Consider the following 22165-nt stretch of genomic DNA (forward strand, 5'->3'; position numbering starts at 1 on the left):
TCAAACTTAGAATCAGGATAACTCTAAAACTTCAAAAAATACATAGATTCACATGCCCTACCCTTAAAGATTCTGAAATCATTATGCTTGATTTGGAGCCCAGGTATCTATATTTTATTTAAAGTTCCCCCAGAAGATTCTGATGGATAGCCAGGATTAGGAACCATTGCCTTACAGTCCTCTATTTCCTTTGGTACCTGGGAAAGTGGGTCTTCAAATAGCCTAAAGCTAGAATGGACACCCCAGAGTGCCAGATCCACACCTTCATTTCAAGAACAGTGGTCCAAAAAGTCTAGATGTCTAGCCACAAGCTATAAAGATTGTAAGAGGCAAAGCCCAGTCTAAAACCCAAATTTACTGCTCTCAATCTAGGAATCCTTCCATTAGACTATACACAAATAAAGTAACAAAAATCCAAAAATTCAGATAAGCATAGTAAACAGTGATTATCTAATCCTTGACCAGTGATTGCAATGTCCATGCTCTAAGACAGTGCAGATTATTAGCTTCTATATGCTTGAAAAATGTGAGCAGCATTAGCTGACTTAAAATGCTAGAGAGTAATTGTGGAAAGGCTTACAAATAAAAAAAATAATTTTTACTAAGTTCTTACAATATGTACAAAAACTTGTAAAATCATTTATTTTGTAGTGGATAAGTATTAAGAAAAATAAATGGAAAGAAGAAATCTTGCTTCATCATGTTATAAAGTACAAAAATTCTTATTCACAAGCTTCCACAGTTCACAAAGGTATAAATGTTTTCTGAGTCTAATCATCATAACATAACCTTCTTAATTACAGATCAGACTTAGTAAATCACCCCATATCCCAAGACAACTCAAACTCTTATCTTAATAATCAGTTAACCTCAGGACCAAAACTCTTACCATCAACAAAAAAAACAACTGAGGTATCTATACAGCATTACAAAAGAGTTTGGATTTATCTTGGTGTATAGGGATTTAAGCAAGTGCCTCCTATTAACACTAATGGGAGTTCTGGGTGTAAACCATAGGCACCAAGGAGGAGGATCAATGCCCAGCAGTGCATCTGTGAAAAACCCTTTCTGTTGCACTAACTGCAACTACTGGGACTTGTTCTCTCAGAGATGGGATAATAGACCCCAATTCCTATGTCTCCAAAGCACAAAGATAATTCAAGTAAAAGTCACTAAGGAAGGTCATTGGTAAACACCTAATTTTAAAAATATATGAGAAAAAGCTAAACTAAAAGAACAATTACCACATAAAGGAAATTTTAAAAAATAGCACCAATAAGCACAGAAAAAAACTAGTGAACTGCTGGAGATAAAATACCTCACACAAAAATTCAACAGGATTAAAACAACTAAAAATTTTTAAACCAGAGCACAGAAAACCCAACTGTAGCAGAAGCTTGTCCAAAGAAACACACACACACACCCCACAACAAAACAAAAACTCCTCCCCTGATGGAGCCTTAAGTACACTACAATCCTTGCCTTTAAAACACAGAAGAAAACTCCTGCTGCACTGATAGCCAGGAACAATCACAAAGCACTTCCAGACAAACGGATAACAATCACAAGCTGCCAAGGATGACCAAAACGAACTAAATAAAAATTATAGCACCTTACTGTGTTCCATACTGCCTCACTTCTCAATATAACACTGCTGGGACTTCCCTGGTGGTGCAGTGGTTAAGAATCCACCTGCCAATGCAGGGGACACGGGCTTGAGCCTTGGTCCAGGAAGATCCCACATGCCACGGAGCAACTAAGCCCATGTGCCGCAACTACTGAGCCTGTGCTCTAGAGCCCACGGCCCAACTACTGAGCCCGTGAGCCACAACTACTGAGCCCACGTGCCACAACTACTGAAGCCTGGGTGCCTAGAGTCCATACTCCACAACAAAGAAAAGCCACTGCAATGAGAAGCTTGCGCACCACAACAAAGAGTAGCCCCCGCTCACTGCAACTGACCACAGGGCAGAGAGCAGAAGCAAGAAAAACTACAATCCTGCAGCCTGTGGAACAAAAACCACAGTCACAGAAAGACAGACATGATGAAAAGGCAGAGGGCTAGGTACCAGATGAAGGACCAAGATAAAACCCCAGAAAAACAACTAAATGAAGTAGAGATAGGCAACCTTCCAGAAAAAGAATTCAGAATAATGATAGTGAAGATGATCCAGGACCTCGGAAAAACAATGGAGGCAAAGATCGAGAAGATGCAAGAAATGTTTAACAAAGACCTAGAAGAATTAAAGAACAAACAAACAGAGATGAACAATACAATAACTGAAATGAAAAATACAACAGAAGGAATCAATAGCAGAATAACTGAGGCAGAAGAACGGATAAGTGACCTGGAAGACAGAATGGTGGAATTCACTGCTGCGGAACAGACTAAAGAAAAAAGAATGAAAAGAAATGGAGACAGCCTAAAAGACCTCTGGGACAACATTAAACACAACAACATTTGCATTATAGGGGCCCCAGAAGGAGAAGAGAGAGAGAAAGGACCAGAGAAAATATTTGAAGAGATTATAGTCGAAAACTTCCCTAACATGGGAAAGGAAATAGCCACCCAAGTCCAGGAAGCACAGCAAGTCCCATACAGGATAAACCCAAGGAGAAACATGCCGAGACACATAGTAATCAAATTGGCAAAAATTAAAGACAAAGAAAAATTATTGAAAGCAGCAAGGGAAAAACGTCAAATAACATACAAGGGAACTCCCATAAGGTTAACAGCTGATTTCTTGGCAGAAACTCTACAAGCCAGAAGGGACTGGCATGATATATTTAAAGTGATGAAAGGGAAGAACCTACAACCAAGATTACTCTACCTGGCAAGGATCTCATTCAGATTCGATGGAGAAATCAAAAGCTTTACAGACAAGCAAAAGCTAAGAGAATTCAGCACCACCAAACCAGCTCCACAACAAATGCTAAAGGAACTTCTCTAAGTGGGAAACACAAGAGAAGAAAAGGACCTACAAAAACAAAATCCAAAACAATTAAGAAAATGGTCATAGGAACATACATATCAATAATTACCTTAAACGTGAATGGATTAAATGCTCCAACCAAAAGACACAGGCTTGCTGAATGGATACAAAAACAAGACCCATATATATGCTGTCTACAAGAGACCCACTTCAGACCTAGGGACACATACAGACTGAGAGTGAGGGGATGGAAAAAGATATTCCATGCAAATGGAAATCAAAAGAAAGCTGGAGTAGCTATACTCATATCAGATAAAATAGACTTTAAAATAAAGAATGTTACAAGAGACAAGGAAGGAAACTACATAATGATCAAGGGATCAATCCAAGAAGAAGATATAACAATTATAAATATATATGCAACCAACATAGGAGCACCTCCATACATGAGGCAACTGCTAACAGCTATAAAAGAGGAAGTCGACAGTAACACAATAATAGTGGGGGACTTTAACACCTCACTTACACCAATGGACAGATCATCCAGACAGAATATTAATAAGGAAACACAAGCTTTAAATGACACAATAGACCAGACAGATGTAATTGATATTTATAGGACATTCCATCCAAAAACAGCAGATTACACTTTCTTCTCAAGTGCGCACGGAACATTCTCCAGGAGAGATCACATCTTGGGTCACAAATCAAGCCTCAGTAAATTTAAGAAAATTGAAATCATATCAAGCATCTTTTCTGACCACAACGCTATGAGATTAGGAATGAATTACAGGGAAAAAAACATAAAAAACACGAACACATGGAGGCTAAACAATATGTTACTAAATAACCAAGAGATCACTGAAGAAATCAAAGAAGAAATCAAAAAATACCTAGAGACAAATGACAATGAAAAGACGATAATCCAAAACCTCTGGGATGCAGCAAAAGCAGTTCTAAGAGGGAAGTTTATAGCTATACAAGCCTACCTCAAGAAACAAGAAAAATCTCTAGTAAACAATCTAACCTTACACCTAAAGGAGCTAGAGAAAGAAGAACAAACAAAACCCAAAGTTGGCAGAAGGAAAGAAGTCATAAAGATCAGAGCAGACATAAATGAAATAGAAACAAAGAAAACAATAGCAAAGATCAATAAAATAAAAGCTGGTTCTTTGAGAAGATAAACAAAATTGATAAGCCATTAGCCAGACTCATCAAAAAAAAGAGGGAGAGGACTCAAATCAATAAAATTAGAAATGAAAAAGGAGAAGTTACAACAGACACCGCAGAAATACAAAGCATCCTAAGAGACTACTACAAGCAACTCTAAGCCAATAAAATGGACAACCTGGAAGAAATGGACAAATTCTTAGAACGGTATAACCTTCCAAGACTGAACCAGGAAGAAACAGAAAATATGAACAGACCAATCACAAGCACTGAAATTGAAAATGTGATTAAAAATCTTCCAACAAACAAAAGTCCAGGACCAGATGGCTTCACAGGTGAATTCTATCAAACATTTAGAGAAGAGCTAACACTCATCCTTCTCAAACTCTTCCAAAAATTTGCAGAGGAAGGAACACTCCCAAACTCATTCTATGAGGCCACCGTCACCCTGATACCAAAACCAGACAAAGATACTACAAAAAAAGAAAATTACAGACCAATATCACTGATGAATATAGATGCAAAAATCCTCAACAAAATACTAGAAAACAGAATCCAACAACACATTAAAAGGATTATACACTATGATCAAGTGGGATTTATCCCAGGGATGCAAGGATCCTTCGATATATGCAAATCAATCAATGTGATACACCATATTAACAAATTGAAGAATAAAAACCAAATGATAAAAAAAAAAACTAGAGAAAGCCCGCACGTAGCAACGAAGACCCAACGCAACCATAAATAAATAAATAAATAAATAAATAAATAAATAAATAAATTTATTTTAAAAATATATATATATATATAGCACCGCTGTACCCACCAGGCTAAAAAATGAGCAGGTGCCTTTCAGGCTATAAAAAAATTAGTGAGACACACACACACACACACACGTACACACACACCAATCACAAACACAAAGGGAATGATATTCTTTCACATGAAGGGGCTTAAGAAACGCAAGGCTTTGCTGTAAGCCTAGAAAACTAAGAGTAGGCCTTACCGTAGCAGTGAGGAAAAAGCCAAGGTTTATCCCAAATCCACATTCAAAGACTAAAAGAACTAACATTTATTTCAATTAAAAGGCTTTGGCAACAATCCACTTTTTAAAGAAAGAGAAATTAAGATTTTCCCCATTTCTATCTCCCACAGAAAATTAGAATATTTTCTCTCTAACTACATAGGTTTAGCTCTACAACACTAATGAAGAAGAACCCTGACTTAAGGCCTGAAAACTAAATGGTTCCATAACATTCACATTAAAAAAAAAAAATCTATGTAGTCCAACATATTGATTCTTTACCATCACTGCTATCATTGATGAACATTTAGCTTTTTATCTGTACTTTGAAATGTCAGTGAGAAATTGAAACAGCTACAATATGCTGGGGATTTTAACTTTTGAAACAAAAACCACAGAGAAACATGAGTCTGCAGCATAAAGCCTCAATCATGCTGATAAGTAAGTGGTCCTAAAACTTGAAAGTGAAAGCAATACAGACCAGAAAAGAAGTTTGCTTGATATTAATGCTAGCCTTTAAAACCAAAAATATGTTCTGTAACAGAAGACTGAAATCAGGGCTTCCATTAACCTTGTTTAAAAAAAAAATCCCATGAGCATGGATTTTTTTCCTAAGTCTCTTCATCAGAGCAGCATGGGGTCCCATTAGGCACCCTATTTTACTTCTACCTTATAAATAACGTTAGCTATTCGCTATTTCCATGGAAACCAAGTACAGAGAAACCCACTTAAATGAATACCGGTTAAAGGAATAAGTTTTATTTTAGAAAGGTTTTGCTGCTCTAGATGAACTCTACTGGGGAATACTACAAAGTCTTCGTAAGTATAATTTTTTAAAAGATATCTTTGGTATAGAGGGAGCTTATTAAGAGTCCTGTTAAATAAGTACACTCCTTTCACCAAGTATGCCAAACAGCATCATAATGTTAAAAGATATCTTTCCAATGCACTGTACAGGGGTTTAGATGCACAACCACCAATGACTATGTATACTTTCTCATGCATCAGCGTGGAATAATTACCCCTATGGGTCTAATATAAACTAATAAAAGCAAGGAAATTTAGAAATAAGGCTACCATCACCTTGTAGTAACTACTAATGAACAGGACCCACAACTGTAGACACACGCACAACTTACTACTTCTCTAAAGAGAAACAAACAATAGCTTAAGTTCTAACATCCTAAAAACTGTTACCAGGTCCAGGGATAGCAGACAGTCAAAATTCCCTCCTCAACAAACTTTCACAAGTTATAATGTGTATTAGGGAATACACAATCAATATATACATTTGGGTAAAATAGAAATAGAATATGCAGGATAAAGTACAGAACAGGGTTTAGTGATTTCCAACTTTAAGTTGACTTAAATATTGCCTGACATACTCTAGAAATGATCATTACCGGTGGTCCACACAAACACTGCAGAGAGGCAAGTGCACATAAATTAAATGCAACTAATAAGAATAGTAAATTCAAAACTAATAATCTTGAGTTTCTAAAGATAGGGAAGAAAACTAAAATCTTTCCAGCAGACATGGTTCTCCATCAAGTTGATGGTGGCTCAGATATCTTCAATAAGTCAAAAAACAAATGAAAGCAACATTATCATAAAAGATGATTACCAGTATTAAATTTACAGTGTATGAAGAGTTAACATTCTGGCACACATACTTTTCCTTTGAGTATACCAAGATATCTACTTGTAATACGTGTTCTAAAAACATAAAATTACTTTCCTTGTTATGTTTCACATACCGTAAAGTTTGGCAAAATACTGATAATTGTTGAAGTTCGGTTAACAGGTACGTGGGGTTTGTTAATATTATCCACTCTACTTCTGTGTTTTTAAATTTCCATAAAAAGAGTTTGTTTAAAATCCTATAAAGTTAAAGCTCTTGTCTCAAATATGTTTTTCTCTATGTGTAAGTGAATAATGGATTAAATGCCTGATACAGATCTTAGAAGCCACTAAATTTAAAACCAACATAGCCATTACATGTAACTACAACTGATTTCCAATTTTTACTTTTCTTACCAAAACAATTCAGTTAACAGTTCAAAATCACTACGAAAAAATCTGAAATGTGTTGCTACTTGCACAATAGGTCTGCTATTATGCAAATACCAACAATGAAATGAAAGCAATCAATGCCTAATAACAAGGTATCATAACCATATTTTGTATTTTACAAACTAAAGAAAGTTCTACTAGCCCTCTCTCTACTAATAAATCAAAATACTTTCAGAATGAGCAACACCAACATTTCCATTTTCTTTCTCCAATTAGGCCCATAGGACTACAAAGGGCAATCTAACAAATTAATGCTTCCTATTTCCTTTATCTTAGTTAAGTAACAAGGTTTCCCCCTCCCCCTCTATGATCCCATCTCACCCCCTACCAGAAAATACAGCAACTTTTGAGGTAAAAAGGTCTTTTTCTATTCTCTCCCTTAGTCCAGACATGAAATGTTTCACAAATACTCAGTTACTTTGGAAGTGATTTTAAGCTATTATCCAACTCCTGGCTGAAGGCCCAAAATGGAGAGGTCCACAAACTGTTATGCCTTAAGGTATTGATAACAGCTCTCTCTGTTTAAAAACTAATAATTACAGTGATGTTTTGTTTTGAAGAGAAATAGAGTAAGATGGTGGTTGCTTTGGAGGGAGTGATGAACAGCAGACAGGGAATAGCATAGGCACGGTACAGACATAAAAGATTGTAAAGAAGAGGGGAGAGGAAAAGCAATGGAGGGTCGATGGCAGCATCTCTCTACAAAGTAACTAATGCATCATGAACTGGACAGGTTCCTGCACAAGTGTAACAGGAGTTCAGCCCTGTCATAAGTAGCCCACCTTTTACAAATCAGGCAGGGACAAAATGATTTTCAAAATTGTGTAATTCTTTAAATCAATCCCAAAGAGGCTATAGGGTCCACTTCTAACTCCTATATTTGTTAAAATGAAATACACTTCTAAACTGTTTACAATTCCATTCACCCAAGAGAAGCAACTTTTATAGGCCCTGCATACAGGCTGAAATAAAGAAAACACAGTACACATGCTATGCTAATTCTAAAACTACAAAGCTTTACTTACTCTAGCTATTGTAAAGTAGTAGTATAATTTTTTAATTGAAAAAATTAAAATTGCTTTATTTTTTAAAATATTGGTTGAGCTAAAGTACAGCACTTTATCAAAACAAACTTGTTGGAATTTCTGCTCAGAAAGCAGAAACAATGTTTTAGGAACACAGACAAAATAAAATATAGTAGGACTTCCCTGGTGGCACAGTGGTTAAGAATCTGCCTGCCAACACAGGGGACGCGGGTTCAAGCCCTGGTCCAGGAAGATCCCACATGCCGTGGAGCAACTAAGCCTGTGCGCCACAACTACTGAAGCCCGTGTACCACAACTACTGAAGCCTGTGCACCTAGAGCCCGTGCTCTGCAACAAGAGAAGCCACCACAATGAGAAGCCCGCGCACCACAACAAAGAGTAGCCCCTGCTCGCCACAACTAGAGAAAGCCCGCACGCAGCAACAAAGCCAACAGCCAAAAATAAATAAATTTATTAAAAAATAAAATAAAATATACTAAATACTTCTATCTACCTACTAGGCCTTTATCAAATGGTGCAGCTGGGTAAATGAGAACAAAAAGTTAATGGAAGCTATTATTCTATTTTTAACTCAAATGCTCACTAGTGGTAACATATACTATATTCAAACACACTTGTTGAATCTCAGGAAAAAAACTATACAGACCAAAGATCAAAAAAGTTTCAGATCTAAATTGACAGTAAATGAATAAGATTAATTATATTTCATACTTAATGATCATTCCCCTTCCCTCAATGACTGGTTTCACTTACCAGATAGATACATACATACCTATAGATACACTTACAGATACCTACATACTAATGAATACATTGAAAACTCAAAAATACATTTAAAAAAAAACCTCAAAATATATTAAAAACTCAAATTCTTTACCAAAAAAATCTTAATTCTGAGATCACTGTAAGGCAGTGACTTAAAGTGTGGCTTTTCTCACAATCAACCTGCTCTCAGGCCCAGTTTCTAGGCTCAATATAGGTAACATATGATGATTAAATATAGAAAGAAAATAACAATTACTGTAAGAAAAGACTAGGCACCAGATGAGAGGAAATTTCACAAAGGAAAAATGCTCAAAATCACAAGGCAAATAAACTGTGTCCATCATTGCTAGAAAGCATTTGTATGCCACTTTTATATCTCTGGGGTTCTACATTTGTTTCCATTAGTTCTTACACCAAGCATATGTTCTCAAGGGTTAAACAAACACAAGCAATTTGTCCTGAGCCACAGACCCAATGGACTGACCAGCTGATTAGTATTTTGAACTTGTGAGTTATAATGCCTTATCAACAACTGCCTTGGTGCTAAGTGACCTACTGTAAACACCAGTATCTTGGTGCAAAATAATCTTTTATCGCTAAGAGTTTTAATAAATATAAAGTGCCCTGAAAATACTTTCTAAAGTCTCTGTAATAAATGACACCCTCCCATGTATTCAATATTTCTCTCAGCAGTTTTCACAAACAAGAACTCATCAAATCACTTTTCCCATCCATACCTTTTCTAATGACGTTTCAGGAAGAAAACTCTCCTCTCTACCTAAGCTGTTCCATATTTAGTCTTTTCCCATAAACTTTTAGAGGGACTGTAACAATAGCAATGATAATAGCAGCTACTGCTTATAAAGTGTCCTAAGACTTCCCCATTTTATCTTCATATCAGTCCAAAGAGGTTAGTATTATCATCCCTATGTCATCAGTAAGGAAAATGAAGTCCAAGTGAACATTACAATGCTTGTTATACAGCATGTACAGGAGACATCTTTTTTGAAAAGAGCTTAAATAATTAGTCCAAGGTCACACACTCAACTTTAAGTGGTTGCACTAAGATTCCAAACCAGAGGTCAGACCTCCAAGCTCAGGCTCTTTCCCCACTATGCAACATTTGTCTCAAGCCTTGAGAAGAGAAGAATCTAGAATTAAGTTTAAGTAATAATAGCTAACAATAGCTACCATTTATTTAGTGCTTACTACATGTCAGGCACTTATTTATTCCTCGTAACCACCTCAGAAAAAGGGTACTATTAGGTATTCTTACTTTACAGATGAAGAAACTGAAGCAGAGGCACAGCAGGTGAAGTGATTTGGCCACTGTCACAGAGCTAATACAAATGCAGATTGCACAGAGCAAAGCCAGGATTTGAGCCTATGCAGACTGGCCCATACTCTTAACCACTGTGCTCTACTGCCATGCTAAAAACTTCCCTTGTCTTGAATGGCATAAAAACAAAACTTTTAACCTTTTCACAAAATGAGTAAATTGTAAGCCTTCATGCTTTGACTGAGAGAAGACTAGTAGTGCTTTTCTAAGCATGCGCACCCGACTTCTTTACAGGCACAGAAGATATGCCCCTAGTGATTAGATCACTGCACTGCTCAGGAAGTGGCACACTGTAAATCAGGTTAAGAGCCCCCAGCCCATCTCCCTCCACACCCAGACACACTAACCATGCACTGCAAGTTACAGGCAATTCAGAGATGTCCCTGTGCAATCTTCTATAAAATGAATGTCACTCTGGAAGTACCCAAGTGCATAGTACCCTTCCATCACCCTTTCTTCTTCTTCCCAAACACCATAAAAAACACAGCAAAAGGAATGAATGAATCTAAGCTACTTAAAAATCATAACAAATGTCCAATGATAACTACAAATTTAAATGAGAAAAAAATGCAAAATTCTCATAATTTTGTAACTTGTCCAAATTCCACATTCAAAAAGCAGTAAGCCTCTTTGAAAGTCTCAATTCTTAGACTACCTTATTATCATAAATGTGCCTTGAAGGGTGCGTAGAAAAGCCCATTTTTGCCTCAGATTCTACAAATGTTGATATGCATATTTAAAACAAGAATAATTACTGTTGGATTACAAGTTATTGGGCTTTTATACTAATATCTATTAATATGACAATGTATTTAACTAATAACAAACAAAAATATTAAGCATGGATTTAATATTTGTATATTAACATGTGATATGTACAGAAAATAAATAGACAGAAAAACAGGACTGGACCTGGAGGTACTAAGAACCTGACACAATGAGAACAGGAACTACTGCAGCTCCCTCCATTGACATCGTAAAGTTGCCACATTTTCTGGGCTCTCTTTTGAATTAATGTGGCATCTGTTCCAAGTACAGCATGCTAACATTTTACTAAAAGATATTTTCATTCTACATTTGTATCTGGTTTGCTTTTTATTTGAACTCCTGTTTTATTTCAGTGGTCATTATTTCTTTATACCAAGTTGTCAATTTGGCATTCCTGATCTATCTCCCCTGAGCACAAAAAGGGTGGGGAGGAACCATCACCTTAAAACCCTCTAACAGCAATAATTACAATATGCTTTGCATATAGATTAAATAAAGAAAATAAGCAGCACAAAGATTTTTGTGGGCTTTTTAGTATCAGGTCCTGATAAGCTAACGGCATCTGTTCCTTTCAGAAAAAGAATTCTGCTCTGGGGGGCGGGGGGGGGGGGGGGAGTAAACAAATACTAAACAGGATAATTCAAGTTACAAAGTTTGGTCTTCATGAAATGATGATTTCAATAATTTGCACATATCCAACTCTATCGAGTGATAATCGCTTTTTAAGACAGCCTCAAAAATGCTGCAGCAACAAGCCAAATACAACCACTTGTACTTAACATGCATGCTGCATACTCCACAATGTTACGTCATATCAGGCACAGAGAAGACGCTTACCAAGCTATCCTGCGTTCTATAAACTGCCTGACAACAACAGAAAAAGCCACTGCCATCTCCATAGTGGGAGCAGGAGCTGTCAGGGTAGGCCAGCCTTTTCCCTTTGGACAACTCTGAAGAAAACAAATAAGGTCTATATTTTTGTCTTTTAAGCTAACCTCTCTCAAGGCCTTTACTCTCGACCATTCAGCCTTCACAGAAAGAAAGGCTGTTTCTTTAAAATTAAAAAGCTGTAAAAGATCGCTCCAACTTAAAAGCCCCACACCTTGTACCAACGGTCCTCCAGGTGTCCCCATGGCTACCTCTTCTGCAGAAGAATAGTCTATCTCGACTGCTAGTCTCCAAGTGGGTGTGCCCACCCGGGGGAAAGAAGAGGACCGTGGGAAGAAACACAAATTATATTTTTAAATCTCATCCTTTTAAAAATTTCTAATTTCCTGTATGTTTTATAACATACACAAAACACTAGGTTCAGTAAATTATATCTAAGTATACATTTACTGGGGACCATAATATTTAAAAGTTTGGATACTACAGGTTAAGAAGACCAAAACCAGAATAAGAAGGTCGGAAAATTAGGCTACGCTGTTAACTTACTCAAATTCTTCTCTCTGCCTCAGTTTTGCCGTCCATGACATGAACTGAGCCCTTTGTACACTTATAAAATTATCATGAGAAATAATAAAATACTGTCTAGGGCATGGTCTGAGCCACACAAAATGAAAAGCACACATGAATGCTACCAACAAGAAATAACCTTAACATGGCTTGTTAAAACTAGTTAACTGCTACACCCTACCAGATCCAATTCTTAGAATTTTAAGGTCATGCTTTAGCACTTCACTAAATACGGGTCTAAAGAAGTATAAATCACCTTAGATAGGAGCGCATTCTAGAATTATAAAGAATTTTTTTAAACTTCTATAATGAAAAACTTATTACCTATGAAATAAAATTTTTTAATTTAAAAATTACAAAGGTGAATTATGAATAACAACCTTATCAACAACTCAAAACTCTCAAAGCCAGAATCAAAAGATATTTAATGCAGATTATAAGGTCTTGAGTATGCTTTTTTTTAATATATATAACACCATAAAAATGAATTATTGGCACTCAATAAATTATCGGCACTTCCAATAATTTACCTTTTTTTTTTCCTTTTTTTTTACTGCTTTAAAAAATGCCGGGTTACCAGTATAGCATTTGAAGGTGGCTGAGTAAGGAGGGATAGGGATGAAGGTGAGTTCCACCAACACTACTCATATGAAGAACTAATTCCTGGGCAGGATATCTGGATGCCCATTAAGCAGTACTGGTTTGAGCCGCTATTAATTAAAACAGCACAAGCATTTTCTTGGTTTTAAAACTCTACTTTACTGTGAAAATGTTGAATGAATCCCTCCTAACAACCAGGAAGAGAGACTACCAGTTTAAAAAAAAAAGTTATCTGAAACCACAACTGATCTCTTTATAAATAACTACCAGAATAAACTAGCAGAATTTATTTCTGAAATGATACTTTCTAAATTACTTGTGCAGCACAGAAACCAATGCTGTCATTTTACATCAGTTGAGACTTTAAAATTTTTTAAATAACAATGGCCATTTCTAAGGCATTAGGTGCAAGTAAAAAGAACTTAAAATGCTTTTTGCCCCATAAGCAATAATCAGTCTAGGGCATTAGGTTTATAATATTAATGTACAAATCTTACCCACCTCTCTCCTTCCAACCTCACCCCCATTTCCCACCTGAGCCTTATGTTCAAAAACAAGCAAGTTTTTTAAATAGCCACCTGAAAAAAGTAAACTTCAAGAGAGTATTATGGTATAATTCTACTTATTTTGAAAATTCATATACATTATACATAGTTAAATGCACAGGAAAATTTTTAAGTAGGTGAGAATGGGATAACTTTAGTCTTCTACTTTACACATATCTATATTGCAAGTATTACTTTTATAACTCCGATGCTCTGCCTTTTAATATTTTTAAAGTATTAAAATAACATTAAATATTAAAAGAAAGGACACTTACCATCAAACGCTCTAAAATGTTGATAGTTAAATAAGGACTAATTGAAATAGCCAATGTAAACTATCTGCACCTACTTAAAAAATGTATAAAATAACCTATCATGCTCCCATGCCCAAATTCCAACCTTTAAGAAATAGGTATTAGACCCCACTCCACAGTAGGCGCTGTGCTTGGCAATGGGCATACAATGATGGACAGGACATACACTATCCCAAATGCCTTCATTTCCAATCCATTCCAGTGCTTACTACTTCCAAAACATTCAACCTAACCCAACCAAAATCAGATGAAACATTCTTAAAATGATATGTCAAAGTTGTGGCCATTTCAGTAGATTGAAAAACCTCTTTAGTAATTCACTTGCTAGGTTTCTGTGGGAATTGCACAATTTAGTACAGCATTATAGACACTTAAGAGGAGGGGCTCTGGAATCAAACCTGGGCTTGAGGTAAGATTGTATGATTTGCTACCTATGTTATCCCAGGGAAGCCTTCATTTCCTCATCTGTCAAATGGGAGTAGAATAATAACAGTAAATCCTCAGAATATTGCTGTGAGGATTAAAATTAAATGAGATCCTGTATGTAAAAAGGCTTAGTACTAAACATAATAAACACTCAGCAAATGTTAATTATTATTATTAATATAACAGATAACTTTAAAATACAAAAACTGTTCACAACTTGCCAAATATTTTAAGTCTTATACCATGCCATTTCTCTAAGAACAAATATGTATATTTGTGTAAGTTTGTATATTAACACATAAAAATATTTTTCAACATAAAAGCCCATAATTGAAACTTTTCATTACTGTAACACACCAGTACATTTGTGATATTTTTATATATATTATATATACACACAAAGGCATCAGCGCATGTTGTCAAGAACTACACTGTAAACACATGTTAAGAACTTGTCTGTTGGCCATGGTGGGAGGGTGGGGGGATCTAGATCACCAATTATGATTCTAACTCATATATTTAAATTTTTAAAAATATTAACATTGTTAACACAATATAGACAAATATCTTAAAATCCAGCCATCTATTAGTGATTAAAAATTCAATTTATATGTATTGATACTTCTTTAGTCTATAAATACATTCATGAGTATTATCTCATCTAAACCTTTTAGCAGCATAGTGAAGCAGGCTTTTACCACTATTCCCATTTTACTACAGTACTGAGAAAACTAAAGCCCAGCTAGGATGAATTTCTCAAATACACAGCTAGTGACAGGACTGGTCTTAAAGCCAGGTCCTCTGACACCATCACAACCATTTCATTTACATTGGTCTCAGACATTTCATTTAAAAAAAGACAGAAAACTGTGCTCAGTAATTTAGGTGTGTCAAAGAACTCTACAGATAATTACACATGGCTGCTCAGTTTTACTCTCCTTGTTTCCTCTCCTTATTCCTAACTATAGTATTTCAGGAATCACACAGGTGTGCACACTATAAAATGCAGAACAGAATTCATCCAAACTTCCTGTACTGGCCAATTAATACCAGAGACCATTTTCTCCCTTACATTTAGCCCTTTGAATTTAACATCTTTGTAACCACTGATTAATTTCATTTTAATATTACATCTTGAAAAGACGAGTTAACATAAAATAAATAAAACCATTCATAATGTGGAAGAATATCAGACCAGATACCATAAATTTATGACACAGCTAAAGAATCTATCTCATGTCTAGTATACAAACATTAACAAGTTCCAGTTCACGTTTGTGAGGAAAAAAAGGTTAGTATTATTATAGTGGAATGGGTTGTTGTATAAACAAGTACTTAAATAATTACTACTAAAGGCAGAGTTTTCTTAAATAAACACAGCAGCCCTCAGCAATAACATCTGAGGAACTCTGCTAGAATATAGACTGGCCAAGCAGATAAGAAAGACACTTCCCTGATTCTACATACACTCAAACTAAGGCATACAAACCACAAATTATGCTTACATTTTTCAGTATTCTCAGGTGTCCCTTTCCCTTCTCAAAAAGCTAAAAGCCATGCAGATAAAAATATCCTTGAACAATCTCAAGAGCCTAAAAGAAGTTAGTGTCCTAAAAGAGAAAAATAATATAAAGACTTATGATTTCTTTGAACCTAACATTTTAAGTACAACCCACAGACCTGAAACTACATTTTCTTTCTGGGGCTGCTCACTGGCCTCCAATACATCAATCCTGTAACACTGTGAACTGTGGTGATAGACTGGTTCATGCTTCTAAAGACAACAGAATTTTTCCAAGGTTACATACACTGTGACACGAGGAATTCTTGCAGCATCTTATTTTCATTAATCAACTAGTTTGGATGTTCTAACAGTGCAAACATTATTAACAAAAGAAATTTTCATTATCTTTTGAACTTTCCAAAGTCAACCAAAGGCCATGGCACAGTGGCAAAGAGTACTGAATAGGCAGAGCTGAATCCTGGTGAAAATTCTGCTACTGGCTGGTTGTCTGACTTCGGGCATCTATCACTGAGGGAGAAACTGAGGTGCAAAGACATTTTAAGTACAGCAAAAAATTCTAGGGGATTGCCACATCATTACCATAGGCCAAAAATCTCAAGGCCTTGTTAGAACATCCTGGGTTTCTGATCAAGTAACAATGTAAAAAGAGAGGGAAAAATGTAAAGCATAATATTTTTTAAAATAACAATAACCACTACTACTACTACTATTGCTAACTCTATAAACATTTACTGAGCCTTTATTATGGGCCAGGAACTGTGCTAAGCACTTTCACAGATTTTTAACGTTTAATCCCCGCAACAACACTGACAGTAGTTAATAAAGTGGAAGTATTAGAACCCTCAAAAGGACAAAAATTTTAAGTTTACAAATGAAAATATACACAAATTATTTAAGAAACCTTCCCTTTTTCTCTACCTTCCAGCCTATACCTTTGAGTATTAAATTTACACTAAAATCACATTTATTTTCAGGACTCTGTCTTCCATTTAAAGAATACTGAGATTCAAGATGTTGACAATCATTACAGAAGAATAAAAAACTCTGAGCTTAAATACTGGCACCAAAAAAACCCTTCTGTCCAACTTTACTGAATAATTGTCCCCGTTCAAAGAAAAGAGAACAGCATACATATCCGGCCCCACAATAACAGTCTTCTAATTCTAATGCCCACACTAGCAATCAGTTAATGCTGTAATTATAGGGACCTATATCATCACAGACAAAAAAAATTTACAATTGCGAAGTCAAGTTTTGACTATATATACATACGTACGCTATTTTACATGTAAATCTTACAGCAACTGATTTAAAAAAACAGCAAACTCATCTAAGGTAAACTAATACACTAGAGTGTTCCTGAAGACTCACTTTAGAATATCAGCAGCATAATAACCATGATATTAACAATCAAACTTTACTTAGCAGAAAGTTCTTAAAGGCTTGGGAAGCTGTGTATAAAATGGAGTAGACAGGAGAGAAGGGTTCCCTGTGCTGTTTAAATCAACTACAGGTCCCAGCATGCAATGCTCTATTCTGGAGTTAGGCAAAAACCGCAATGCATCTTGGGACTTGTAGTAAGTAAACCACTTCCCCCTATCACAGTAAGTTTCAAGAAATTGAACTATCTAGCACAATCTGACTAGATTTTACTATCAGGGCCTAGTCAAATCCAGATAAAATTTGGTTGTTCTCTGCCCTAGCACAGATTCTTTAGCATATACTGGAAAAAGTATCAATTAACATTTAGATCAACATGTTCACATTAGAAAAACCTTATACAGGATAAGCATATAAAAGAAATCCTTAAAAAGCAAAAAGATGCGTTACAATTTTTAAATTATATTTAAAGATACAATTTTTAAAACAATTTTTAAAAGTCTGATCAGTTTCAAAGCTTTCTATTCCCCACCCCCCAAAAAAGTTTTGTTTTACCAGCTTTTCTCTTAACAGTCTTTCAAGTTATATTTTTATAAATAATTTTTCTTGAAGGAAATTCTCATAAGAAAACATTTCCCATACTTTAATACTGCCCATTAGGAAATGTATTCTTACAGTTATACACAAACCACCATCACACACACACACAACAACAAAAAAAACGAATAATACTTAAGTTCCTCTTTTGTCAAGTCCTTACTCAATATTTACCCCCTCCACTCCTCACCCTTCATTTCACACACACATGTGTGAAAAGAACATTCAGGGGAAAAAAATTCCATTTCTCTCATCCACTGACGTCTTCCAAAAAAAAAAATTTTTTTTTAAGCTATCAATAACATGTCCAAACCCAAGTAGACAACTTTGAGCTGTAATTTATGTATATAGTTTCTACACACACCCCTATTTTCTGCAAGACTGAAGGAGGAGGCTGGGAAAGAACTAAGTGCAATCTGCATCAGGAGGCCTGACACAGGTGGTGGGTTATTTTCAGGCAACAGTACCTTCACAAACATGCTGTGGAATACAGTCCAAGAAATTCCTAACAAGGAAAGATAAGCTGGCACACAAATTTAACATAATCCAGCTAAAAATCACCTGCAACACAAGCTACTACATTTCACCATAAAAGTGACAGGCTACTATAGGATCTGAAGCTTCATCAATACAACATACTGTCCATAAGGCCAGAGATAGCAGTTGCCATGGTTACTATCACCCACTTTTATCAGGAAATTATTGTCATTAACTCTGAAGTTTTGGGTACTTATTTAAAATTAAAAAAAAAAAAGTTTAGGGTTCTGACTGTTAATTGAGTAAAAGAATCAACTACTGTTTAATACGTAAGTATGCTGCTTTAGAGATGCACATGGTTAACAATACTTGGATCTGCAGCAGAAAAAAATCAATTCCTTTCTGCTGCTCCTTCTCCTCAAGTACTGACAGTTTGTATTCTCAATGCAGCCAAAACAATAAAACAAAACCCATCTTTCTGGCTTCTGTGTTTAAGTTATTTTTCTCCCCTAGGCCCACAAACAGAGTCAAAATAAAGCCTAGATCATCAACCTGTTAGGCCCCATCCCTTTCCTATTTCCAAATTACCGGTTCACTTTTTTGTCTACTTTAAAAAGCAGAAAATCATTTCCATAGATGATTCCAAAATATAGGAAAGAATAGTTTCCTTCAGCCGAGACCCGCTCACTATTTTTTATTTAGCAAGGGGGTGGGGGGTGTACAGTTTGCAGTGTATTGGAGGGAGAGAAGCGTAGAGGCATTCAAACTGCCAAACAAGTGTCCAGTGTAAGAAAGTTGCCTTAGAAAAGCCCAAAGGATGACTGAAACTCACATATTATCTCTAAAAGGGAAGAGTTCACCACCATCCCAGTTTAAGACTTAATGGATAGACAAGCAATATAAAAGTTATTCTTAAAGGTCTATTTCAGCATTCTCACAAAAGATAACTGTTCAGAAATTCAATACACAAATAAGATGATATGAAAGCTTACAAAACAGTATGGCCACATATATATACAAATATACAAAGAAGGAAACATATGCTATTTAAGAAATAATTATCTACAATACTTTTAATGCAGTGTTAATATATTACCTCTTCAAAAATAAAACAAAACAAAACACCTCAAAGCAGCAAAAATACACACCTGGTAAAGTTAAAGTGATCAAAATACACCGCTAAGCTCCTAAAGAATACTTAGGGCCTACAAAAAAAGCCCACGTACAAAAGTTCTGAGAAGTCAACATACATCATTAATATTTCCCATGACAAATTAATATGAAAATTCAAACATGTTTCAAGAAATCAGCTCTGAATATAGATATAAAGGAATTCTGTCAAAGGTTAGAGACCTAAAACTTTAATCCCTTCCTTTTCTCCCTTTCAATACTAATTAAATACAAAAGACTTTGGCAATAAAATACTAAGGATACAAAATTTAAAAGCACATTAATATAACCTTAATGTATTTCCTCAAAAAAAGCTTTAGCATTCACTGTCTGCAGAATGAAAACGTTAATATTACCCTGAGAGGTTTCATTTTTATCTAAACAGTTAAATGTTTTTCTCACCCTTCACCGAAGCAAGTTTCTACATTTCATTTCTAATTGAGGTTATTTCATAAAGAGCAGTCAATTCTAAAATTTAGGGTACTCTATCTTTTGATATGCTCATAAACATAGGGACTCCCAATTATCTATATGTCATTTTACCTTAGTCCAAATAGGTGAGCAGAGTCTATTAAGAAGGCCAGAACTCAAAGTTCTGAGTTTTAAACTTCTGGGTTATTTTTACACAAAAAATATTTCAGTGCACTCCTCTAGATTTGAGTAGTCATTTCCTCACACATCCCTCTAAATTAGAAAAACAAAAATGATACACACACGTACCTAATACTAATGCATACAAGTATGTCTTTTTCACTTTGAAACAAGTTTGAAAGGTTTAGTAAGTAAGAATTTTTCAGAAAGTTAGCAGGATCAGTCAAAACAATCGAAATATTAACTGTGACATCTGTTACTCTGTGTGTTAATAAGAGTCTATAGAAGAATCCGGGAACTTAAATAATCACTAAAATCAACTACTATCACATCAATGGTGAAATGAACAAAAACTTTAACCAGGGGATACACATTTCACAGGATCTACAAAAGGAAAAATGATCTTTTTTTTGAATTAAGGGAAACTGCCTAGGCAGCATTTTTTAAACAAAGCTTCAAAACTGTAACAAAGAGCTTTTTGGTAACCACAGCAGTATTTAAAAAAAAATTCATAAAGTGTTCTGGGTGCACTTTTAATGCACTCATTTCCCAAATGATATGGAGAAAGTTAGTATTTTAAAGACAGAAGCTTCTGTCCATGTATTAATTAGCCACCTATCTCAACAACTTAACATCTGCATGGTTTCTGACAATTTACAAAGAACTTTCACATGTATTATCTCATTTGATCTTATTGAGAAAAAAGTACAGTATTATTCCTAAAAAACAAACAAAATTCAAAGCAGATTCATCAAATTTTCTACACAATCCCAAGTTTTTAAACTTTGACATAAAACTTTACAAGCCACCACAGTAGCATGATATTTCCAGTGATAAATCAATTCACCTAACACTAACAGACTTTCAAAGGACATGTGCTATAAATGCTACAAAAATACTTTCATCTTTATGCAGTTATTGTTAGGTGTTACTAAGGGACATATCAGCAATGACCCATACCCACAGACAGAACTTTACTTCTAGCTCAAGAATCTCAGTTTTTGGAGGCCAACTCAAATACATCAACCATATGTATTTATAACGCTGAGCACCTAAGAATTTATCTATTAGGATCACTGGCCATGGATTGGAGGAAAAAAACATAAAAAGTCTAAAAATTTTTCCATACAATATCTCCCTTTCCAATAGTTCAAGTACTCTATATCCCACTTGTATTAACATTACAGGGATGATCATAAAGCCTAAAGTCCCAAGTCATACCAACTACTTTTGTTTATAGTCATCCATTGCACATAATTTTTAAAAATGTGTTCAACACCCCACTCACCAATATAAGAATAACTCCTCTTCAAACTAAAATAATTCTAACAGCACTCTGTACCTCAGGGCAGCAACCTTAAGCTATCCACAATAAGCAATCTACTTTGTGTAATATTGTAAGCAGGTAAAAAGCAGTCAAAAATTTGTTTCAAATGGCAAATGGAATTTTTCAATGGACTTACTCAAAATCTTTCTGGAACTTTAAGGTGTTAATCCTGTTGCTTAGTTGATGCTAAGTAGAGCTGTAATAAGTAGCAAGACCCTCAAAACTCATAGATTTCCTTTATCTTGCTGCAGCACCTCCTGCTGGATAGCATTTAGAGTTCTTCATGTAAGCAGAAGAAGAGTATTTCTGACGCAGCTCTTTCCAGATGATTGAATGGGAAAAAGGATGGACCCTTCACAGCTAAAAGAAATAGGGCCCCATCCATCACTTATACCTCTTAAAAATAAAATCTGGCATAGGCAGGAGTCTTAATTTATTACTTTTCCAGTTCCATAAAGACCTGCCTGAGTTCAAAGTGCAACATGTTTAAATAAAGCTTGCAAAATTAGCTAAAAACTATGTTAAAAAGCCTTCAGAAGCACTCAAGCAAAAGACTATTAAGACCATCCAAGCAATGCCAGTCATACTGCAAACACTATTATGCTAAGACAAGCAAAAGTATGACATAAAGAAAAAC

At 35.4% G+C, this 22165-nt stretch overlaps 1 protein-coding gene across 16 annotated transcripts in view; it reads right to left on the reverse strand.

Moving 5' to 3' along the window:
• PHF21A (PHD finger protein 21A) overlaps nt 1–22165 on the reverse strand; it is a 195265-nt gene that overhangs the window by 168136 nt on the left and 4964 nt on the right. For 3 of the 16 annotated variants that reach the window (XM_082410763.1, XM_082410762.1, XM_082410752.1), the window contains one exon: nt 21665–21888. The exons of 12 other annotated variants lie outside the window; for them this stretch is intronic. The gene's annotated coding sequence lies outside the window, so the exon portion shown is untranslated. The remainder of the gene's footprint in view (nt 1–21664; nt 21889–22165) is intronic. One more of the 16 variants, XM_082410764.1, reaches the window with a different exon arrangement.

Source organism: Balaenoptera physalus (genome assembly GCF_965194825.1).
Source record: "Balaenoptera physalus genome assembly, chromosome: 10".
Classification (NCBI taxonomy): domain Eukaryota; kingdom Metazoa; phylum Chordata; class Mammalia; order Artiodactyla; family Balaenopteridae; genus Balaenoptera; species Balaenoptera physalus.